General features: G+C 45.9%; 1 long non-coding RNA gene across 1 annotated transcript in view; it reads right to left on the bottom strand.

Moving 5' to 3' along the window:
* Positions 1–15830, bottom strand: part of LOC310683961 — an 82732-nt gene extending 66902 nt beyond the window's left edge. The window contains exon 1 of the long non-coding RNA XR_014514593.1: positions 15707–15830. This is a non-coding gene — a long non-coding RNA (uncharacterized lncRNA). The remainder of the gene's footprint in view (positions 1–15706) is intronic.
* Between the last annotated feature and the right edge of the window lie 10023 nt (positions 15831–25853).

The raw sequence follows: 25853 nt of genomic DNA, 5'->3' as shown, positions 1-25853 counted from the left end.
CCTTGAAGCGCTCAGGGTTCACAGCCGGTGCTCCTGTCATGCGTTTGACACCACGGCAGGCTTTTTACAGGTGGTCTGAAGCTGAGATGGACAAATTTGCCCATTCCACTTTCCTGTCTCCCCTTCCCAAATCTTACTCAGGGGAACCTAATTGAAATCAACGGTCCTCAGTCGGGATAATGAACTCCGGTAGGTCTACTCTTGAGTAAAGGTAAAGGTAAAGGGACCCCTGACCATTAGGTCCAGTCGTGGCCGACTCTGGGGTTGCGGCACTCATCTCGCTTTACTGGCTGAGGGAGCCGGCATGCAGCTTCCGGCTCATGTGGCCAACATGACTAAGCCGCTTCTGGCGAACCAGAGCAGCACATGGAAACACCGTTTACCTTCCCGCCGGAGTGGTACCTATTTATCTACTTGCACTTTGAGGTGCTTTCAAACTGCTAGGTTGGCAGGAGCAGGGTCTGAGCAACAGGAACTCACCCCGTCGCGGGGATTCGAACTGCCGACTTTCTGATTAGCAAGTCCTAGGCTCTGTGGTTTAACCCACAGCACCACCTTTGTCCCCTACTCTTGAGTAGCATTGCATACAATCCTTAAGTTTTATTTTTTTGCCTTGATACCCTTTTCTCCACAAAGCTTGAGGTAGTCTACACAATTCTCCCCCTCCTCATTTAATCACCACAACAACCCTGTGAGGTAGGTTAGGGAGGCAGTGACTGGAGCAAGCTCATCAAGTGAGCTTTGTGGTCAAGTGGGGGGTTTAAACCCTGGACTCCCAGGTCTTGGTCTGATGCTCTAACCATTACACAACATTGTCTCCCTTTGCCATTTTCCTCCTCCTTAATATCAATGTTGCTAATAATAGGCAAATCTATCCAGACATGTAGACGCTGACAGATGTTTTAACCTGCTTTTTATCTGAACTGTTAACAAATTTGAATTTTTATCCAACTTGCTCAGGGCATGTCCATTGAGATGAATGGACCTAATTTAGTCATTTCAATGGGTCTGCTTTGAGTATGGCTATCATTGGCTACAACTGAGGGTGCTTAAACCTCTTTACTGACAATTTCGCTGCTTTTTTTGGTATACTGCTCAGAAGTTCTGTTTACAATCAAGCAGAATATAAATATAGTTAATTAAAATGAGTAAAACCAGTAGTGATGTATGGAAGTGAGAGCTAGACCATAAAGAAGGCTGATCGCTGAAGAATTGATGCTTTTGAATTATGGTGCTGGAGGAGACTCTTGAGAGTCCCATGGACTGCAAGAAGATCAAACCTCTCCATTCTGAAGGAAATCAGCCCTGAGCGCTCACTGGAAGGACAGATCCTGAAGCTGAGGCTCCAAGACTTTGGCCACCTCATGAGAAGCGAAGACACCCTGGAAAAGACCCTGATGTTGGGAAAGATTGAGGGCACAAGGAGAAGGGGACGACAGAGGACGAGATGGTTGGACAGTGTTCTCGAAGCTACCAGCATGAGTTTGACCAACCTGCGGGAGGCAGTGGAAGACAGGAGTGCCTGGCATGCTCTGGTCCATGGGGTCACGAAGAGTCAGACATGATTAAACGACTAAACAACAACAACAAAACGAGTAAATTACGAATCACCATATACATATACATCTCAAGGTGATCTGCAGAGTTGCTGCAAACACCGTTAAACTTTTAAAAAAATAGTTTTGAAGAACAATACCCCCTCCAAAAAGTCCAGGTAGCATGTGCCTGTCATATCTCAACTGGGATGCTGTTTCTGGGGCCACCACACTGAAGGTCCTGATTCAAGTTTCTGGGGAGCAGGGGCTTCAGATATTTTGGGGGCATCAAGGAGAGATCAATAATACGAGAACCTGTGGCTATCCAACAAATGAATAAAAAGAGGACCTACCCAATTCACGCTGACACAAAAAACCTCCCACATATATCAATTCTGAGAAAAGGAAAAATAATTTGCAACTTTAACACTCACCCTCTCCCCAGCTCTTTCTCTCTCTCAACCCCTATGCTAGATACAACATTGTCTTGCATTGAACATCACTAAGAGACTCTATGATCTAAAAGAGAGAGAGATTGCACGTTCTTTTGTAATTCAAAGAAGTCCTTAATTTTTTTTAATAAAAAGAACAGAAAAAATAAAGGACTTCTTCACAGAGCACATAGTTAAGCGATGAAACTCACTTCTGCAGAGAGGCAGAGATGGGCCACCCAGCTTCAGAAAGGATTCGAGAAATTCATGGAGGGCAAGGCCATCTGAACCTGTTGAGCTTGCTGATCAGAAGGTTGGCAGTTCGAATCCCCGCGACGGGGTGAGTTCCCGTTGCTCTGTCCCAGCCCCTGCCAACCTAACAGTTCGAAAGCACAAAGTGCAAGTAGATAAATAGGTACCATTGCAGCGCGAAGGTAAACGGCATTTCCGTGTGCACTGGTTTCTGTCACGGTGTCTCCTTGCGCCAGAAGCGGTTTAGTCCTGCTGGCCACATGACCCAGAAAGCTGTCTGTGGACAAACGCCGGTTCCCTCAGCCTGAAAGCGAGATGAGCGCTACATCCCCATAGCCGCCTTGGTGGCCGCTATGAGAATGGGGTGCTGGGCTGGATGGCTGGGGCTGATGATCTGATCCTGCAAGCTGTTCTTAGGTTCTTATTCTCCTGCAGAACCCAGAGACCTACTGCGTATATAAGGTGAAAAAGTGCTCTCTCAAAACCTGCTCCCCCCACCAGCATTGAGACAATACGCCATCCTCAAATGGCAGGAGCCCCCCCTCAATCATCTAATAAATAATCCGCTGCAATTATTCATACAGTACATACAGTGGTATCTCAGGTTAAGTACTTAATTCGTTCCGGAGGTCCGTACTTAACCTGAAACTGTTCTTAACCTGAAGCACCACTTTAGCTAATGGGGCCTCCTGCTGCTGCTGCGCCGCCGGAGCACAATATCTGTTCTCATCCTGAAGCAAAGTTCTTAACCTGAAGCAATATTTCTGGGTTAGCGAAGTCTGTAACCTGAAGCATACGTAACCTGAGGCGTATGTAACCCGAGGTACCACTGTAGTTCAATGGGCTTTTAGATTTGTCTTACTGTGTTTTTAACTTCTGGTTTTTTTTTTTTTAAATTGGTTGCCTTCACTGAGGACTTTAATATTCTGTGAAATTTCAGGCATGCCCCACCCCCTCAACCAGACCCTGGAATGTGCTTGCTTTGAACACCGCCTCCCCCAGCCGCAATCTTTCCCCTTTGCTCCAGGTGGGGTGTGTGTGTGTGAAATACTCTGGAATGGAAGATTGTTTTGGATGCAATGTGTAATTACGGCCATCTGACAGTAGATGGTGCTCTTTCCACTCCTCCTCTTCCTCCTCCAGGTTGGTTTCTAAATCTTCACTTGCCTTAGAGAGGCTCCATTGCGGTGACTACAGGGACAAAGGATGTTTTGGGGGTCCTCTGCAAAGAAAAGCCCCAAGAGCCATATGATGAGGAGTGCCACAGTGCTCAAAGCAGAGGAGAGATTAAAAAAAAAAATCTCCCCTCTCTCCAACTCTGGCCATAGAGCAACACTCAGTGCTATTTTTTCTAGAACAAGAGGTATCAGAGAATTTTCCCCTTGTCCTCTTAGAATGGCAACAGCGCCCACCTAAGAGGCACTGGAGCTGAGCTCTGTTGAACTCCAGCTGAAAAGCAACACCCTAGTGACACTTGGGTATCATTAGCTTATTCATGACAGGCATCCTTCTGGCAACCATTACAACAGCCCCGAAGTGTAGAACACTGCCATTATTCTTGTTTTCCTGGCGAGAGAGATAGAATTGCATGGTTAGACACCGCAAATGAGTTCCTGTGCGGAATTCAGTGTAAAACAAAACAAAACAAAAAACTCCCTTCCATTTGCAGGCTGACTAATTGGGCAATTCCTCCCAATATTATCCAGACTAAATTCTCCAACTGTTTTGGGAAGGGCAGGGGAAAAGAGTCTCAATTCTTATTTTTATTTATTTTTAACTGTTTTGGGAAGGGCAGGGGGAAAGAGTTTCAATTCTTTTTTTTTTTTTTAAAGTGCAATTGATTTGACAGCTATGACCATTCTTGGACCAGGAAAGCCTGGTCACAGTAGTTTTTTATTTTTATATTATTTTTATTTTACTGTTTTGTTTTGTTTTGTTTCATTTATTATTAATTTGATTTATATACTGCCCTTCGTCATAGGATCTCAGGCCGATTCGCAGAATACAATTCAGGATGAAAACAAGTAAATAAGTAAAGCAAAAACAAGAAGTAAAATAAAACGGGCAAAACAATACCCGTCCCCCGTCCCCCAATTCATGCACTAGATTGCTGCAGTGTGTTCTGTGTGGGGCTTCCCTTGCCGTTAACCCAGAAGGTGTAGCACAATTTCTGATGCGGTTGAAACCGTCTCCACCCCCACTCCCCCACCATTCACCCAATCTAGGAATAGGTCCCTCAGATATCCAAAAACAAACATGTCTGCCATCGTGTGGAATGAAGTTTGTGGGCCGGGCATGCCTGTTCGCAGGAGAAACTGCACATTGATGAATGTTAGAAGAATACTGGAATGAAGTTATAAGGTTTTAGCAGAAATGTTATAAAGATTTAAGCAAAAACTGATTGTTAATGGGTTAAAGTGGAAAATTTAAAGTTAGATTGTGTTAAGATAAATTATAGAACAAAAAATTGAGAAAGAGGGAAAGGATTTGCTGAATTAGCTAACTTGAACTAGAATACAAAAAAGGGAGGTGTGAGGAAGTTGAGGAAACAAGTAAATGAAAGATAAAGATATGGAAATTGGATGTGTTTTTAAATGTTTTTGTTTTTTCTTGTTGTCTTGATGTATTGTTTTTTCTTTCTATTTTTGATGTACTGTTTGTTACTTTTTTATTGTTTTTCCCCCTCTCATATTTCCCCCCCCCCTGTAACTATAAAACCACTAATAAATATTATTATAAAAAAAAAGAAACAGTGCACATTGAAATCCGTTTGCCTACACAAAACGGGCCCATGGGTGGCCCATTTGTGGCCTTCTGGGATTTGCGGCTCTGAAACGGCCGCGCCGGGTGGGCAAAGGAGACTGGCGATGATGCCAGCCCTGTGTCTCCCACCAGAAGGACGATCTGAAGCTTCTCTCATCTGCTAGCATGGAGGTTGGGGTTTTTTTTGGGTGTGTGTATGTGTGTGTGTGGAGAAATCTCAGTTGGTGGCTGTGAGGAGTGTGTGTTTTGTGGTGATGGTGGGGAGAGGGGGGGGGGAGAAGAGGGAATGTACCTACCCCCACATTTCTCAGGGTACTCCAGGGAGGACTTGTCTGAAAGCTCGTGATTTGGAGCCAGGAAAATTTGAGAACCGCAACAGGTGAAGGGGACTGGCGCCGTTCGCCCCTGGATTCCATGGCTGAGATCGCGCCTCTTATTGGTCTCTGGGGAAAGCCCCCAAGAGATAAATTATTTGCGAGTGTCTGAAGCCAGCAAGGTTGGTTCACATGGCAGAATATATGGCAGAATTATATATATATAATTTTTCTTTTTTTCTTTTTCAAAAGGAGGGAAGAGGGAGGAGAAGAGGCATTTTGACAGCCAAACCAACCGCAGGAAAGTTGGCTCGGGGTTGCTTGGGATTTAAGAAGGAAATGCCATGTTGGGCAAGCCTCTGTGGTTCCCTCACTGGATGTTTTCTGCCACGCCAGCTGCACGGTTTCTGCCCCCCGCCCCCAGTCGGTGGTGAACTGGATTTTAGAGGCTCCTTGTGTGGTTCGGATGATACATCTTCCTCGAACGCTGCCAGTGCCAATGCTACACAAAGGAGGAAGCTGTGCCCCCAGGCCTTTGCCTCCGAGCAAGAACGCTGCATTTTTGGGGTGACCAAGGGGCGACTCCCTTCCATGGAAAGAGGGGGACCTCAACTCAGGGACACATCTCTCCAAACGATGAGCTAGAATCATAGGAGCAAATTCCTAGGGGCCGAGGGGGCTTCCCCCCCCCCAGGAAAACATTTGAAAGGGTGAGCTCCCCCCAAAAAGTTAATGGGTGTTGCCATTCAAATGGTATGCATGCAGGACGTCATGTGATCGATTTTGTGGAGCAGGACTCACCTGGGCCCCTCTGATATTTACTGTATTTTTTCCTCTTTAAGGCTCACTTTTTCCCTCCTAAAAAGTAAGGGGAAATGTGTGTGCGCCTTATGGAGCGAATGCAGGCTGCGCAGCTATCCCAGAAGCCAGAACAGCAAGAGGGATTGCTGCTTTCACTGAGCAGCGATCCCTCTTGCTGTTCTGGCTTCTGAGATTCAGAATATTTTTTCCCTTGTTTTCCTCCTCCAAAAACTAGGTGCCTCTTGTGGTCTGGTGCATCTTATAGAGTGAAAAATACGGTGCCCAGAATACAGGAGAGTCTTTTGAGGGTTGTTTTTTATTATTATTATTATTATTATTATTATTATTATTATTATCACCACGTATTATTCAGAGGAGCTAAAGCTCCCTCTCTCCTCCATGTTATCTTCACAACAACCCTGTGAGGTAGATTTGGCTGAGAGTTAGGGACTGGCCCAAAGTTGCCCGGTGAGCTTTGGGGTTGAGTGGGAGATTTGAACACTCTCTTTCCTAGGTCCTATAGTCTAGCACTCTAACCCATGGGTAGGCAAACTAAGGCCCAGGGGCTGGATCCGGCCCAATCGCCTTCTAAATCCAGCCCACGGACGGTCCAGGAACCAGCGTGCTTTTACATGAGTAGAATGTGTCCTTTTATTTAAAATGCATCTCTGGGTTATTTGTGGGACATAGGAATTCGTTCATCCACTGAGGGACAGTGGACCGGCCCCCTGCTGAAAAAGTTTGCCGACCCCTGCAGTCTAACCGCTACAAAAACCGCTGCTCTAACCACACAATTTGTGTTTGGTTCACTCATTGTCCCCTTCCCTATCCCAAGAAACAGGACTAAAGGGCCGTTGTGTGAAAAATCCCAGAACACTGGCTTCTAAGGATGCAGTCCTGGCCAATTTGGGCATGATTCGTCTTGATGTCTGCCTGCCTATCATCTATCTATCATCTATCTATCTATCATCTATCATCTATCATCTATCATCTATCTGTCTGTCTGTCTATCATCTATCTATCTATCTATCTATCTATCTATCTATCTATCTATCTATATCTATCTATCTATCTATCATCATCTATCTATCTATCTATCTATCTATCATCTATCTATCTATCTATCATCTGTCTATCATCTATCTATCTCTATCTATCATCTATATCTATCTATCTATCTATCTATCTATCTATCTATCTATCTATCATCTATCTATCATCTATCTATCTATCTATCTATCTATCTATCTATCTATCTATCTATCTATCTATCATCTATCATCTATCTATATCTATCTGTCTATCTATCTGTCTATCTGTCTGTCTATCTGTCTGTCTATCTATCATCTATCTATCTATCTATCTATCTATCTATCTATCATCATCTACAGCTTTGTTTTCAGCTGGAAATCATCAAAACTCACTTCCTGTACCTCTAATGCCATTGTCATTACAAGAGAATATGGTGAATTCCAGCATCTCTTTTTCTGGAAAAAAATCTCTCTCTCTCTCTCTCTCTCTCTCTCTCTCTCTCTCTCTCTCTCTCTCCAGCAGTTTAATACTTAACACCATTATATGCATCAGGTCTGCGGGCCAGATGTGGCCCTCAGGACATTTTGACCTGGCCCTTGGGCCGTGCCCCTTCTTCCCAGTCTACACCTGCTCCCCACTCACTGCTCCTGCTCCTCCAGGCTGCAATCTGTCCTTCAACTGCGAAAACACACCTTGCTTACCCTGACGGCAGATAGAAAAATGAGTATGTGGGGAATACAAAACTTTGGGTTTTTATGTGGCCAGGAGGTTCATCCTGCACAAAAAGCACGAGTCACGTATCTTACCCCACACCCACTCGGGCTTGTGGTCATGCCCAGCCCTGACCCATAGCCTGCAGAATCTTGCCCAGTTTTGCAGCTCACAGTTTTACATCGAAGGGGGGGGGGGGGGAGAGAGCAGTCTTTACCAGGGATTGCTTCAATTCCCCTCCCCTCCTCACCCTGTTCGTATATGAGTATTTAAAATGTATCTGAAGTTTCATCTCTGTTACTTCCATTACCCGGAGAGATAAGAAATCTCTCTGTATGTGTGTGGAAAGCTTCTGGAAAGTTATTTTGCAAAACACCCGCATTCTGTCCCCCTTCTTTTTGATATCCGATATTAATATAATCAGAGTTTTGAACCAGCTGCTTCCACGCTTCTGCAACCTTCCCCCATCTTCTTTCTCTCTCTCTCTCCCCCTCACCCCGCCCTTAGTTATTTTTTCACAGCGTTGTGGTTTAAAATCGCAAAGATGTCATTTGGGTGCCTGCCTTCTGGGGCCAACTGGGCGACATCAACCCCACAATCCACTTGCTTTCTGTTTTCCCGCAGGGCCACCCGAAACCACTTGATTGATGCGAGAATCAGCTCTTCTGATTCTTGGCACATATGCCCACCTTGTCTTCCCCATTCCTGTTTCAAAATTCCAGGCCAACAAAGCTCTAAGATGGTTTCCCTCACACCTGAATCATTTCTGTTCCACAAGTTTTGGCAATGTGTGTGTGTGTGTGTGTGTGTATTTCATTTTTCTCAACTCCAGAGGGCTGAGAGAATGGGGTCAATAGCCAGAGATCCCTATAGGGATGTGTATATGTGTCGATTTGGTTTCACCAAGTTCCTTGTTTTTCCAGTCTTAAATTTAGTCTTCCTACAACCAATTGTATTTAAAAAGAGAGAGAAAATGCCACAAAACTTTGTCAGCATTTTAGTGTGAATTTCTCCTAATCAACATTCAAATTACAGTGGTACCTCAGATTAAGAACTTAATTCGTTCTGGAAGTCCTTTCTTAACCTGAAACTGTTCTTAACCTGAAGCACCACTTTAGCTAATGGGGCCTCCCACTGCCTCTTTGCCACTGCACGATTTCTGTTCTCATCCTGAAGCAAAGTTCTTAACCCGAGGTACTATTTCTGGGTTAGCGGAGTCTGTAACCTGAAGCGTCTGTAACCTGAAGCGTCTGTAACCCGAGGTACCACTGTACAGGAAAGCAGATTCTGACTGAACATCAGAAAGAAATATCTGGCAGTAAGAGCAGTTTGACAGTGGAATTGACTCCCTCAGAAGATGGTGGACTCTCCTTCTTTGGAGGTTTTTAAGCAGAGGTTGGGTGGCCATCTGTCAGGGATTCGTCAGCTGTGATCCCTGCTTTTCAGGGGGGTGGACTAGATGGCCCTTGGGTGCCTTCCAACTCTGCAGTTCCATGGTTCTGTGATTCTCTATTTTTTTTGTATTTGGTTTTCTCTAAAACACACATTTTTGCAAAGCAGCTGCTCCAACATAATGCATTCTGCATGCATTTAATGCCATTTTTGCACCATTGTCTTTTTCCTACTATATGCAAATGTATGCACACCCCAGTATATGCGTCCCCCCCCCCACTTGGCTAGAGAACTTCATTGTGAAATTTGGTGAAGTGTGAATTTTGACGGGTGGCTCTTTCGGTGAGCTTATTTTGATTTCATTTAATATCTGCATTCGGCTTTCGCACTGACAACGCTGAGCTCATGATAATGACAGTGTTAGGAATTAGAACACATCGCGAACATTACTGCAACCAATTCAAAACCAATCTGTCAAACAATTAATACAATTCAGTGATGCAAAAATATCAGAAATGTCTGCTTTTTCATCTTCAAATAAATCCACTGCTTCCCTGTTGATTTTGGAGAACTGTCTTTTGGGAAGTATGTATGTATAACTTTATACACTGCTTGTTTTAAACACCCCCATCAAAGTGCCTTAGATCCCATAGCCTGAGGTCCCGCACTGTTAAATAGGCCATTTTCAGCAATTTTAAGGAGTCTATCCTGAGCTTGGCTCAGTTGGATATCGCCAAATGGTCTTAAGTTATTTCCGCGAGTCATAAATGCTTCCCAGCCAATCAGCAATCTGAGCTGGTTAGCTGGTGACCAAGGACCAATCACCTGCCTAGGAGACAAGCGCCATGCAAATTAGTGACATGGTTGCCGCAGCGCCACCTACTGGCTCGAGCCTGCAATTAGAAGGGAGCAGCCTGCCAAGGGATTTTTTTTTCTAACCCTCCCTGCATTCCTGACCTCTGAGCATATCCAGAGTAGCATTCCTTTCACTCGCAGCCCAAACTCATCCTGTTCATTTTATGGTATTGCGGTGGTGGTGAAGATGGGGGTGTAAGTTATTTCTTTTGAAAGCCATCTTAATATCCTGGTGGCGTTTCACCAGTGCCACCCGCGAGAGTTTTCTGAGCTCTCAGGGACCGCGGTGGGGAGACAGAGTGGAAAGAGAGAATTTAACAGGTCCACTTCAGCCGCGATAAAATCTTAATTGGTTTTGTTCATTCATTATTGCCCATTAAAGGAGGCTGTGTAAACGCAAACGGGGAAAACATGATAAACACAGCGGTGTGAGATTTTTTTTCAAAAGCATGAATGATCTGGCACAAAATGAGAAGAACAACCGGCGAGATGAGGAAGGGTGGGTGGTGGGAGCAAGAGTTGAGAAATTACACACACACACACACACACACACACACACACACACACCAGGTTTTGCTAAGATTATAGCAAGAATGTTTTGCCTTGCATTAAAGATTTAGGAACAGAGAAAGCTGCTTAATCCCGAGTTCAGACCATTAGGTCCATCTAACCCATGTGCTCTTTTGTTGAGCTCTGGTCTTTCCCCCTGCAGTTTAAGAGCCTAGTCCTCATGATTCTGAATAAAGGGCTGATTTCAACAGAAGCACAGGGAATATTTTGAGACCAAGCTGGACAATAGGTCCCTCCAGCTTGGGGACTGAGTCTGGGACCTTTTGAACCTTTATCACAGCGCTGTGGCCAGTCGCTTATGAATGGGCAGCTTCCAACAAAATATTAAAATACACTAATGCATCAAACATTAAAAGCTTCCCTAAACAGGGCTGCCTTCAGATGTCTTCTAAAAGTCTGGTAGTTGTTCTTCTCTTTGACATCTGGTGGGAGGGCGTTCCACAGGGTGGGCGCCACTACCAAGAAGGCCCTCTGCCTGGTTCCCTGTAACTTGGCTTCTCGCAGTGAGGGAACCACCAGAAGGCCCTCAGCGCTGGACCTCAGTGTCTGGGTAGGATGATGGGGGTGGAGACGCTCTTTCAGATATACTGGACTGAGCACTGTATATTCAGAATTATTATTACATTTGCATGCATATCTCACCTCTCCTGCAAGAAGCTCATGGTTTCCCCAATTTAATCTCCGCAACCACCCTGTGAGGTAGGTTAGGCTGGGCGATGACAGTGACTGCCCCCCCCCCGGTCACCCAGTGAACTCCATGCCCAAGTGGGGATTCTCACCCCGGTCTCCCTGATCCTAGACTGACACTCTAACCACTACACCATACTGCCTCACAGAAGAACCAGCCTAATGCCTTCAGCAACAAAACGTGTGCATTTGGTGTTAATAGCCAGCATTCAATTAATAAACATTTTTTTTCTTGCCAGCTGTTTTCTTATTGCCCACTCCCACCCCCTGACATATTTTTTTTTTTTTGGGGGGGTGTCTTATTGCATCTGACAGAAAGCCACGGACGAAGTCGAACCCTAGCTCGCTTCCAAGTTTCAAAGACTCGGTTCCCAGTTCGTGAGGAATGGGGCAAGGATCGTTCAGGCTGGAATAGCTCTGTCTTAGGGAGAGGGAAAATAACAATGGACTAAAAGTGGTGGAGCATTTCCTAAGAGGGAAGGCGATGGTGCCGAACTGACGTATGTTGCCAAAGAATGTATTCAACATCCCCCCCCCCCCCGCTTGCGGGCCATAATCCCATGGCGGTAATGAACCGTCTGGAGACAGCTGTTTGACTTCCGATCACCCCCTGACTTCACAGGCCAGCTATGAATTCCAGGAACAAGCTGTGGCAAGCATCATCCATCGATACCTACCTACCTATTATGCTCTCCTTCTCTCTCTCCTATCTATTAATACCTATCTCTCTTTTATAGTGGGTGGGTGTTGTTGTTGTTGTTGTTGTTGTTGTTATTATGGCTTTTATTAGCTGGACACTCTCCAGAACTCAGTTCTGGCACCTCTCTGGCGGCATCCATTCTCAGAGAACAACAGAGGCGTTCATGATGAATTCTGGCACCTCTTTTAATTAATTTAATTAATTTCGTCTTGCGAGGCACCACTGTATATATATATATACAGTGGTGCCTCGCAAGACGAAATTAATTCGTTCTGCGAGTTTTTTCGTTCTGCGAGTTTTTTCGTTTTGCGAAGCACCACTGTGTATTGACGGTTTCCCATAGGAATGCATTGGCGGTTTTAAAAAAAAGGCGCAAGACGTTTCGTCTTGTGAAACAAGCCCATAGGGAAATCCGTCTTGCGAAGCAACTCAGAAAATGAAAAACTCTTTAGTCTTGCGAGTTTTTCGTCTTCCGAGGCATTCGTCTTGCGAGGTACCACTGTATATAGAAAAATAGCACTGGAGATGGGGCATTAGTTATGGAAATGGAAGATGCCATTGTTAGCCCCAGAACCTACCCAGTTTGGATAGAGGGGTAAGTACAGATAAGATGAAGCTGGCATAAAGAAAGGGACATCCTTTACACAACACAGAGTCAATTAGGGCTGCCAACGTCCGGGTTTCCCTGGATGTTACTGGGTTTTCATAGGTGGGATTGGGAATTTCCAAAAGGTTATTACTTTCTGAAATATGGTAACCCTGGTAAACTATGGAACTCACTGCCACAGGAGGAAGCCGTGGTCACCATCTTGAATGGCTTTTTGAAAAGTTTGGAGGCAGCAGTGCATCCTAAGGCCAGTTTCTGGAAACTACAGGAGGGGAGAATGCTGTTTCACACTAAGGTCCTGCTTTCAGGTTTCCCAAAAGAGGCATGGTTTGGTCGTCCACTGTGAGAACAAGATGCTAGACTAGATGGTCCCTCGGCCTCATCCAGCAGCCAGGCTCTCCTTATGTTTTTACGTGATGCAGGAGAAATTAGATCCAATTGACGAACTGTGGCACTGCTGTCCTTTGAAATTCGCACTCCTCTGAATTTTGCAATGGAGGTCTCTCTTCATGTAATGTGTATAAAAAACACATTAAAAACCCGGTACCATTGTACTGTGGAGAGTGTATTAACCTATGGTCTCTGTGTGTCGTTTGGGAGCTGCATGGTCAGGGAAGAAACAATGCTGTGCAAGGTTGTAAAGACTGCGGAAAGAATAATTGGGTGCACTCTTCCCACCTTGGATCAAATCTATGCTTCCAGGTACCATAAGAAAGCTGCAGAGATAGTGCAGGATAGTGCGCACCCCGGAAATAATCTCTTTCAGCTTCTGCCTTCTGGAAGAAGGTACAGGGTTATAAAGACTAGGACTAGCCGTCTGAGAAACAGTTTCTACCCAAACGCGATTTTGGTTTTAAACGCAGTGTAAGATAGTCTCTATGTGAGTATATTGTATTCAGTTATGGGGTTTCAGAGTTTTTAGGGGCTAACCAGGCCGGGATAGTTGGGATAGTAGGCTTGTTGGTTTTTGAATGTCTGATGTAGATTTTTTCAATTTCGTTGTTCTGTATGAGACAATGACAATAAATATTATCGTATCGTAAAGCATGCATGGAGATGCGTATATCAGCAAAAATAAGATACAGTGGAACCTCGGGTTACGTACCATCCTCCTTATGAATGCTTCGGGTAATGAGCTCCACTAACCCGGAAGTAGATGTCCCTGGTTCTGTGATCTATGCCGCAATGGGAAACCCTCAAGCAGTGACCAGGTCCAACAGGCCCAGTACGTTTCCGAGCACAATTCAAAGTATTGGTGCTGACCTTTAAAGCCCTAAACGACCTCGGTCCAGTATACCTGAAGGAGCGTCTCCACCTCCATCGTTCTGCCCGGACGTTGAGGTCCAACTCCGAGGGCCTTCTGGCGTTCCCTCCCTGCGAGAAGCCAAGTTACAGGGAACCAGGCAGAGGGCCTTCTCGGTAGTGGCACCTGCCCTGTGGAATGCCCTCCCACCAAGTGTCAAAGAGAAAAACAACTACCAGACTTTTAGAAGACATCTGAAGGCAGCCCTGTTTAGGGAAGCTTTTAATGTTTAACAGGTATTTTGTTCTGTTGGAATCTGCCCAGAGTGGCTGGGGAAACCCAGCCAGATGGGTGGGGTATAAGTAAATTATTATTATTATTATTATTATTATTATTATTATTATTTCATGACTCTTTCTACAAACACACCCTGAACCCTGTTTCCGCACACCCCTTGCCTTCTTTCCCCTCCCTGTGGGCTCTCACTGCCACCAGCTTATGTGTCTCCCAACTTAGACCTTGGCGTGACTTATTTTGCCAGTATGCAGTGGGCAGGGGCGAAACTAGGCTTCATTTGTACTTCAAGGATGCCGGGTTTGTTTTCGGCCAACTCTTTCAGCTCAGGAGGTGAGCAACTGGGTCAGAAATCCCTCTCATCCCTTCTTGGCTCAGGCCTTCCTTTCCCATTGCAACACCCCCTCACCATGTTCTTGTGGTCAAAAGGCTGTTTTTTCTTCCCTCCACTCAGACATCCACTGTGGTTTTTAAAAGGTGTTGTTTCCTAGGAGCTAGAGGCCCCCAGGGGATGAGTGGAGGTCTTCTGATTCCAAGCAGTTCATCAGCCAAGGGTTGATGACACACACAATCCTGCGATTTGCTGGATCTCATTTGGCTACACAGCTCAGATCCACTTGTGAGCTGATGGGCACCTTGCCACACAGCTCAGCTCACAAGAGTTCATGCCCCTATTGTAGGGATGGCGAACCCTATGATGTGGCCCTCCAGGTGGCAGACTGCAACCCCAATACTCCCCATAAGCCCTGGCCACAGGAGACCGACAGCATTTGCAGGACTACAAGTCTGCAACCTGTGCCTTGGTTGAACGCTCTGTCACAAGAGACGAGGGCCCTGCGGGACTTGACATCTTTCCACAGGGCCTGCAAGACAGAGCTGTTCCACCAGACCTTTAGCCAAGGCATAGTCTGACCCCCTCCTTCGGTAATCCTCACAGAACTCTAGCCCAATGGTTGCCATTAATTTGATTCTGAATTGATTTTTGAATGAATTGATTTTAGAATCAATTAATTGATTACGATTTTATGTAAACTGTGTTACTTTTAATGCTGTTAGCCACTCTGAGCCCGGCTTCGGCTGTGGAGGGCGGGATATAAATAAAATTTTATTATTTAAATATTATTATTATTATTATTATTATTATTATTATTATTAGTGTGTTTATTGACATTTGTGGGTGGGTGTGCATGTGTCGTCCCCCCAGTCAAACAGCTTCATAGGTTTTTGAAACCATATACCCCTTGCTTGGATTTGCCCAGAGTGTCAGATTAGGGCCAGGGAGACCCGAGTTCGAATTCCTGCTCAAGCCATGAAGCTCAGGGGGTGACCTTGGGCCAACCCCTGCCTCTCGGCCTATCCAACCTCACAAAGTTATTGTGAGGATTAAATCAGGAGGAGAGATGCATGTATGTGGGATGTAAATAATAATAATAATAATAATAGCCATTATTCCAAAAGCTAGCCAGCTTGAGAGTTAGATGTGTTTTGGACATGCAATCAATAACTACTACAGTGGTACCTCGGGTTAAGTACTTAATTCGTTCTGGAGGTCCGTTCTTAACCTGAAACTGTTCTTAACCTGAAGCACCACTTTAGCTAATGGGACCTCCTGCTGCCGCCGCACCGCCAGAGCACGATTTCTGTTCTCATCCTGAAGCAAAATTCTTAACCCGAGGTACTATTTCTCCGGGTTAGCAGAGTCTGGAACCTGAAGCGTATGTAACCTGAAGCGTATATAACCTGAGGTACTGCTGTACAACAACTACTACTACTACTACTACTACTATTGATTTCACTTCCAAAACACATCCGACTCTCAAGCTGGCTGGCTTTCAGAATAATGGCAATCCTGTTTGCCTTTAGACTTAGCAACAAAGAGAACATAAGAATATTATAAGGACGCTGCTGGATCAGGCCCAGGGGGGCCTACATAATCCACCATTCTGTTCTCACAGTGGCTGACAAAACCCACAAGGAGGATTTGAGCTGAAGAGCCCTGTCCCCTCCTGTGGCTCACGGCAGCTGTCATTCTGTTGCTGCCTCTGACTGTGGCTAGAAGCCATCGATAGCCCTCTCTTGCATGGACTGGTCTAATATAAGGACACTATAAGAGGAATTGCTGGTCATCCCCCCCCCCCTTCCTGATCTACTTGTGTGCTGGATAACATTGACTTTAGATATATCTATCTACATTCTCCATCGTTTCGCTTGCTTCTGCGGGCCCCTCGATCGGTGGCATTTGCAAGCCAACAGCGGATTAGAGATGAATAATAAATCCGCGGGGGGAATAAATTGAATGCGCAACACGGAAATGAGTTGGGAACGTCGCCGGGGCTATCGGAAGATAGGAGCTGGCTGATGAAATCAGTATACAGGAAAGGATGCGTTCCCTTCTCACGACCTCTTTAGGGTTTTCCCTGGGCCATTTACGACCCCCTACCTGTCTATCTGAAGGTCATGGGGATTCAAAATAAGTCAGCTTGGTTGCTCCTTCTGCCGTAGGTTGCCCAGGGGCAAAATCCAGGTGGGAACCTTAATGGAACTCTGGGGTGGGATGTGGCCCCCACGCCTCTCATTTTGGCCCTTGGGACTTTCCCCAGACTCTTGCTGACCCTGCTTTGCATGCTCCTCAAATGTTTTCTTGCCTAGCTGGGAGGCATCCATAAACTCCGATAATGTCTCTTGCTTGCAGTGGATGAAGGACCGAGGAGGAATCCCTGTCACAATTTGCCTCTGGCCATTGCCCATCACAGCCACGTGGCCCCTCGAATGTCGCTCAGAAGGCAAAGGCGGCCCTCAGTCTACAAAAACGTTTCCCATCTCTCGTCTGAGTCCGTTCCCCCAAACCATTAGCATGCACGCAGCACGCGGAGAATAAAAAATAAATCGCTCAGATACGAAGGAAAAACTAGGACCGTAAGAGCTAAAGACAATCCTTTCTTTCGCCTTTAATCTGTTTTAGAATTTTAACTTTCTGTATGTTTTAAAGTATCACATTTCCCCCCTTGGTTTTATCGTTGTATCTTTTTGTAAACTGCTTTGAGGTTTTCTTTTGTAGAATCAACTGCTATATACATTTTATGAAATAAAGAAAAAAGCACGTTTTGTTTTAAACTGATTTTTTAAAAAAATGATGCACCTGTTTTAACTTGTGTATATATATATATATATATATATATATATATATGCCAGTGTGTGTGTGTGTCTTTGTGTGTGTGTGTCTCCATGAAAATCTCTCTGAGATTCCTGAAAGGAAGCGATTCGTAAATGGGAATACGCAAATAAATGCCTTACGGAGACAGATGGTTTTCTTGATGTGTTAGCCCTGATGTGAAATACTGCCTTCACTTTGTGCGATGATAGACCGTACTCTAGTTCTGCTCTCATTGTTGTTTCTATAGGTGTATGGAAAAGCAATCATACATATATATATCTACGGTATGTTTTGCCTGATGCACGAGGCACAACTTCTGCAAAGGCCTGCGTGTGTTTGCATGTGTGCGAAGCTGAGCCCAGCCACTTGACTTGTTGTGACATTTGCCCTAGGGCAGACACCTTCCCTTCCTTCTAGAACATTCTTTCCAGGCCGTGGGGAATTCCTGCCTCCTTTGATTCATGCCTGGGGGCTGGTGATAATTCCTTTGCGGCACCTGTGCAGAAAGCTCACCCAGCAGCACTTTCTCTCTCTCTCTGTCTCTCTGCTGCTGCTGCTCTAAATTCCCAGCGCTCTGGCTCTCTCTCTCTCTGTGTTTTTGGGGGGCTATGATTCCCCCCCTTCTGCTTTCCTGCCTCCAGTTGCCAGCATGGCTCAGCAGCTGTGCAGGGCGCTGGGGGGGGGGGAGTTAGGAGAGAGGTCTCCAACTTTCTCACCCAGGCTGGGCGAATCCTTTGCTAACCTCTCAACTCCCCTCCTCCCCAAACTCTGTAACCTCCACCTCCTCACTTTCTGTGCAAAACATGGGAAGGGGGGGGGGAGCTTTGGCAAGACTTCAGGCTTCTACGCCTTCACCCCGGTGGGGGCGGCAGGCAGCTGGGAAGCCGTTGCCCGGCCTGGGAAAATACTCGGCAGCTCGCATTTTTTCCCTGAGATCCTGAAATCTGAGTGGCCAGCAATCTTCTCCCTCTTTCTCCCACAAGCACACATTTCTCTCCCTCTCTCTCTCTCTCTCTCTCTCTCTCTCTCTCTCTCTCTCACACACACACACACACACTTGCACCTCTCTGTCTTTCTCTCACACACAACTTTACACAATTCTTTCTCACGCAGAAACAGGTCCTTTCTTCCACACACACTCTCTCATACAAACACACATTTATTTCCCTCATGCATGCAATCTCTGATGCACTCTCTTACATGCACACTTCTTTCATGCGTGCCAACATTTCTCTGATGAAAATAAAAAGGTAAAGGTACCCCTGCCTGTACGGGCCAGTCTTGACAGACTCTAGGGTTGTGCGCCCATCTCACTCAAAGAGGCCGAGGGCCAGCGCTGTCCGAAGACACTTCCGGGTCACATGGCCAGCGTGACATCGCTGCTCTGGCGAGCCAGAGCCGCACACGGAAACGCCGTTTACCTTCCCGCTAGTAAGCGGTCCCTATTTATCTACTTGCACCCGGGAGTGCTTTCGAACTGCTAGGTTGGCAGGCGCTGGGACCGATCAGCGGGAGCGCACCCCACCGCGGGGATTCGAACCGCCAACCTTTCGATCGGCAAGCCCTAGGCGCTGAGGCTTTTACCCACAGCGCCACCCGCGTCCCATCTGATGAAAATAGGGGCGTCCTATTCCATCATCATCATCATCTACTAATTATTTATACCCTGCCCATCTGACTGGGTCGCCCCAAGCTACTTTGGGTGGCTTCCAATGAATAAAAAGCATAATAAAACATTAAACATAATTTTTAAAAAATATCTTCCATATACAGGGCTGCCTTCAGGTGTCTTCTAAAGGTTGATCAAAATAGGGACATTCCGGGATCCAATCCGAAACCAGGATGGCTTCTGTAAATCTGGGACTGTCCTTGGAAAATAGGGACACTTGGAAAATAGTCTGTTGTTTCTCACATACACACTCACTCACACATTCTTATGCATTCCCTCCCTCCCTCCCCCCCCCTCTCTCTCTCACACACACACACCTTTTCCAACTGTTGTAAATGGCCCTCCCCTTTTTCCTAGCAGGGGGTGCCTTTCAAAGGCCCTGTGCACAGAGTTGGTCTGAAATGTTTTCTTTGCCTCCCTTACAGTTGACTCTTTCTACCCTGCAATCAGGTAAAGATAAAGGTAAAGGAACCCTGGGCTGTTAAGTCCAGTTGTGGAGCTCATCTCGCTTTCAGGCCGAGGGAGCCGGCGTTTGCCCACAAACAGCTTTCTGGGTCATGCGGCCAGCAGGACTAAACCGCTTCTGGCACAATGGGACACCGTGACGGAAACCAGAGTGCATGAAAATGCTGTTTACCTTTCTGCCATAGTGGTACCTATTTATCTACTTGCACTGGCGTGCTTTCGAACTGCTAGGTTGGCAGGAGCTGGGACAGAGCAGCGGGAGCTCACCCCGTCATGGGGATTCGAACCGCCAACCTTCTGATTAGCAAGCCCAAGAAGCTCAGTGGTCCCACCTACATGTGGGTCACACACAGAAGTGGGTTTCCTTCTCCTTCCAAGGGTGCTATGATCTCTTCCCCCAGGATCTAAACTGTAAGCTCTGTGGGACCAGGGACTTACACCAGGCAATCCTGTCAAGCGCTTCTCTGGCGTGTATTGAAGGGGGTTCTTCTCTGGCATTTTATCATTATTTATTATTTTCATTATTATTTCTATTTCTATGCCGCCTTTCCCCCAGACCGGAGCTCAAGGAGGGCTACTCAAATTTAAACAACACAGATAAAATCCAAACAGCTGTAAACATATGAAGGATAACTGTTAAAAATAACCAAACTCAAATAGAATTAGGACTAACCCCCCCAAATTGATTAAACTACAGATAATAAAAGCAGCACAGCACTCTTTCCTTAAAAAAAAATTCAGTTCCCTATTGGAATGAGACAGTTTTTGCCTGCCAGTTAGAAGGAAAACAAGGAGGGAGCCAGTCTAGCCTCTCTAGGAAGCGAGTTCCAAAGTCACCTGGGAGCAGCCACCACCAAGAAGGCCCTGTCCTCCGTCCCCACTGCAGGACCAAGAAAAAGGCCTTCCCAAAGATTCTGAAGCCTGGGCAGATAAGTTAATAAAGATGCTTGCTGTTGGTGGTGTGTGTTAGAGCCTACATAAATTCACTTTGAAGTTGGAAGGGTGTTTTGGAAGAAAGGCACAATATCCAGAACACAAGAGGTCCCGATTTTTTACCCTTATTTGATACAGTTCCCTCACTTTCATCTGAATCTCCTTCAATCGGGGCATGATGGAAAGGAACAGATCCCACGTGTGTGGGATCCTTGACGATACCATCCTTGACGAAATCCCCCTCCCGCTTTCCCTCTGTCCTCTCCGAATGCCCCCGCCCATTGCACATTTTCCCTGGCAAGCAAGAGCTTGCTCTGATCTAAGATCCCTCTTCTGGGAACAAAACATCTGTCTGCGTGGCAGCGAAAGGACAGGCACAAACCCTTCTCCCACACAGTCCAGCTGGCAGAACAGGCTGGGCTGGGAGGGGGGCAGTGTGGGGCTGCTTGGCACGTCCCCGCTGCGGGTGGGATTAACGAAATGCCTCCTTCCAGTCCGCTCCGAGCTGCGGTTGGAAATGTGCCAAGGCGGACCATCTTTGGAGAAAGTTTGTGCAATGCGCCGGACTGTTTGGCCTTTAGGAATCGACCGGTGGTTTTTGTGTGTGTGTGTTTTGATGAAAAAGCTTTTAACAGTGGTATTCTGTTTTTATATTCTACATTTTAACAGATCAGGGTTATTTACATTTTCTAAAAAATCCTGTTACTTTTGCAAACGATGGTTTCCTATGATTTTTAGGTTTTGTTGTATTTCATCTGTGTTGTTTTAATTTGTTTGAAGCCATCTTGGGTTCTGGCCTAGGAAAAAGGAGGGGCTATAAATAAATCCATATATACGTATTTAAATTCATTTGACAATTGTTAGCTATATCAATGCTTTTTTCTGGGGGTACTCAGGAGTATGCAGTACAAGAAACTGCCCCCCCCGACTCCAAATGTTAAAAGTGTGGCCCTCACTGTAACAACCTTTTTTCCTTAAAATAAAAATAAAAATCACTGACAATATTTAACAAAACCGCCTCAGCATTATGGTTATTTTCAGTTCAGATAATATTATTCTGCAAGAAAACATGACTTAACATAAGAATATAATATTTCTTTGGGAAAATCCCTCCAAAGCTACTTGGGTTTGCTTTCGTAGGAGGTAATTATTTTCTTGACGATACTGTATAAGGGGCAGCCAGTTCTCCCACAAAAGAGCCAGTGTGGTTTAGTGGTTAGAGAGCCAGACTAGGACCTTGGAGAGCAGGGTTCAACTCCCCACTCAGCCACGAAAATCATTGGGTGGCTTTGGGTGCCAGTCGCTGCCTCTCAGCCTCACCTACCTCACAGGGTTGTTGTGAGGATAAAATGGGACGGTAGAGGACCATGTATTTGAGCTCACTGGAAGAAAGATGGGGTAGAAATGGGACAATTAAATACAGTGGTACCTCGGGTTACAGACGCTTCAGGTTACAGACGGACTCCGCTAACCCAGAAATAGTACCTCAGGTTAAGAATTTTACTTCAGGATGAGAACAGAAATCACGCGGTGGCAGCTGGAGGCCCCATTAGCTGAAGTGGTACCTCAGGTTAAGAACAGTTTCAGGTTAAGAACAGACCTCCGGAATGAATTATGTTCTTAACCTGAGGTACCACTGTACACAGATCCAAGATTCACTTGCAAATCTCACTCTTAGATAAGATATTAGTTTTGACATTATATCCAAATGCCAAACTTTATGTAGTTAGTGTTTCCAAGAAGGGAGACATGTGACTTTTCAGTTTTCAAAGCACAACCTTCCCTCAAAAGGATCATGGGAACTGTAGTTTCTATAAGAACATACCGTATTTTTCGCTCTATAACACGCACCTGACCATAAAACGCACGTAGTTTTTAGAGGAGGAAAATCCGTAGGCATGCCACCCGTAGGCATTCTCTCCATAACACGCACAGACATTTCCCCTTACTTTCTAGGAGGAAAAAAGTGAGTGCTATGGTGCAAAAAATACGGTAATAAGAACCCCCTGGATGCGGCCAATGGCCCGTCCAGTCCCTGCACCCTGTTCTCACAAGGCCAAGAAAGATGCCTGTGGGAAAGCTCTGTCCATGACCCAAAGAATCCTGGGAACTGTAGTTTCCTCCTTTGTTGTTGTTTAGTCGTGTCCGACTCTTCGTGATCCCATGGACCAGAGCACGCCAGGCCTCCCGCAGTTTGGTCAAACTCATGCTGGTAGCTTCGAGAACACTGTCCAACTATCTCCTCCTCTGTCGTCCCCTTCTCCTTGTGCCCTCCATCTTTCCCAACATCAGGGTCTTTTCCAGGGAGTCTTCTCTTCTCATGAGGTGGCCAAAGTATTGGAACCTCAGCTTCACAATCTGTCCTTCCAGGGAGCACTCAGGGCTGATTTCCTTCAGAATGGATCGGTTTGATCTTCTTGCAGTCCATGGGACTCTCAAGAGTCTCCTCCAGCACCAGAATTCAAAAGCATCCATTCTTTGGCGATCAGCCTTCTTTATGGTCCAGCTCTCACTTCCATACATCACTACTGGGAAAACCATAGCTTTAACTATATGGACCTTTGCCGGCAAGGTGATGTCTCTGCTTTTTAAGATGCTGTTTAGGTTTATCATTGCTTTTCTCCCAAGAAGCAAGCGTCTTTTAATTTCGTCACTGCCCCTTCATGGATCACTGCCTTGCCGCGGCGAAGAAGCTTGAATAACTCAGAGAAGCTATGAGCTATGCCGTGCAGGGCCACCCAAGATGGACAGGTCATAGTGGAGAGTTTTGACCAAACGTGATCCACCTGGAGCAGGAACCGGCATGCCACTCCAGTATCCCTCCAGCACCATAATTCAAAAGCATCAATTCTTCGGCGATCAGCCTTCTTTATGGTCCAGCTCTCACTTCCATACATCACTACTGGGAAAACCATAGCTTTAACTATTCGGACCTTTGATGGCAAGGTGATGTCTCTGCTTTTTAAGATGCTGAGTGGGTTTGTCATTGCTTTTCTCCCAAGAAGCAGGCTTCTTTTAATTTCGTGGCTGCTGTCACCATCTGCAGTGATCATGGAGCCCAAGAAAGTAAAATCTCTCACTGCCTCCATTTCAGAGCTACAATTCCCAATACCCTTAACAAACTACACCTCCCAGGCTTCTTTGGAAAGGGGTTGGGAGCCCTGTGCTTTAAATGTATGGTGTGTATTCAGATTGCAGCTCCCTGCTGTTTCCTTCTCAGTTAAGGAGGTGCTAATTTTGTTCTGGGCTGTGGAAACCTTAGCTCTGTGACGTCAACATTGCTTTTGGAAAGATAAATCACGGAGAAATGGATCCCTGTTTGTCTTCACACCTTCCAGCTAATTGAATTTATACCCCACAGAACGATAAACAGTAGCGAGCAGCCTTCCTCCTGAACCCAGCGAAAGTTTCAATAGGTCGCATGGAAAACTTTTTTTAAAAAAAGTATTATGTTTCCTAGGGAGCAGGTGGTGATTGGGATGAGAGAAAAGAGTTGGGCGCAGAGGGGGCCTTGTTTGTGGGTGAGGGAGGTGGTGTGGTGATAAAAGGTCACCAATCTTACCCTCCCGGGTTTCTTTTCTGAGCAGGGAAAGTCTTCGATCGGCTGAGTTGGGATCACACAAGATCTCAGCTTGATTGTAAAACAAAACAAAACAAAACAAAACAAACAAAACAAAACAAAACAAAACAAAACAAAACAACAAAACACACCCTTAAAACAGTTTACAAAGAGACTGTCAGTTAAAAACCGCCAAAAAACCACAACTCTTGTTTATAATCAAAAGATAAAAATCAGCAACAAACCAAAAACAGATTAAAACATGCATCAACATTAGGTATATATAGCTAGGGATGCGGGTGGCGCTGTGGTCTAAACCACTGAGCCTCTTGGGCTTGCTGATCAGAAGGCTGGTGGTTTGAATCCCTGCGACGGGGTGAGCTCCCGTTGCTCCAGTGGTTCTCAACCTGTGGGTCCTCAGATGTTGTTGGTCTACAACTCCCATTATCCCTGAGCTCTGGCCTTGCTAGCTAGGGGTGATGGGAGTTGTAGTTCAACAACATCTGGGGACCCACAGGTTGAGAAAGGCTGTGTTGCTCTGTCCCAACTCCTGCCACTCTAGCAGTTTGAAAGCACACCAGTGCAAGTAGATAAATAAGTACCGCTGTGGTGGGAAGGTAAATGGCATTTCCGTGCACCATGGCTTCCATCATGGTGTTCCATTGCTCCAGAAGCGGTTTAGTCCTGCTGGCCACATGACCCAGAAAGCTGTCTCTGGACAAATGCCAGCTCCCTCAGCCTGAAAGCGAGATGAGCGCTGCAACCCCATAGTTGCCTTTGACTGGACTTAACTGTCCAGGGATCCTTTATCTTTACCTTTATATCTCTATCTATCTATCTATCTATCTATCTATCTATCTATCTATCATCTAGCAATATATATGTTTTGTTTTATATCGGTCAATAAAGCGAGATGAGCGCCGCAACCCCAGAGTCGGTCACGACTGGACCTAATGGTCAGGGGTCCCTTTACTTTTACCTTTACTTGTTCCCTGTTACTCATTTGCAGGGCACTTTTCACTCCAGGATTTCTTCCCCTGCCAGGTTCCCTCTGCTCTCTGACTGCCCACCTTTACTTATTTACGGGAGAAGGCAAGATGACCTAGGTCCTGAGCAAAAGACCACTCTCCCCAATTGGGATTCCCAGCAACAGGTGTTATTCAGAGACATTGTGCCTCTCATCCTGCAAGCCACCATGACTAGCAGCCATTTATCAGCTTATCCTAAAAAATAAAAACAAAAACTTAGATGCAAGATAAAAAAATATAGGCCCCTCCACGGGTGGCACTGTGGGTTAAACCACAGAGCCTAGGACTTGCCGATCAGAAGGTCGGAGGTTTAAATTCCCACGATGGGGTGATCTCCTGTTGCTCGGTCCCTGCTCCTGCCAACCTAGCATTTCAAAAGCATGTCAACGTGCAAGTAGATAAATAGGTACCGCTCCGGCGGGGACGTAAACGGCGTTTCTGTGCGCTGCTCTGGTTCGCCAGAAGCGGCTTAGTCATGCTGGCCACATGACCCGGAAGCTGTACGCCGGCTCCCTCTGCCAGTAAAGCGAGATGAGCGCAACAACCCCAGAGTCGGTCACGACTGGACCTAATGGTCAGGGGTCCATTTACCTTTACCTTAGTTCGGCATTCTGCTTCTCACACTGACCACCCAGATGCCGATTATGGGAAACCTGCAAAAAGGACCTGCTAAATATTGCAATCTGGTGCAGAAACGCAGAGAGTGAAGGAGGAGAAACGGAGAGAAGTCAAAATTGAAATATTCGCCCATCGCTAGCCAGAGATACTAAGGAAAAGATGTAGAGTGGTGATGAGGAAATCTTTCAAACCACTTCCAACTCTCCTAAAAATTATTGTCCCATCTGCCCATCCTTCCAC

Source organism: Podarcis tiliguerta (assembly GCF_965153285.1).
Source record: "Podarcis tiliguerta genome assembly, chromosome: 8".
Lineage (NCBI taxonomy): Eukaryota > Metazoa > Chordata > Lepidosauria > Squamata > Lacertidae > Podarcis > Podarcis tiliguerta.
This window is presented reverse-complemented; position numbering and strand designations above follow the sequence as displayed.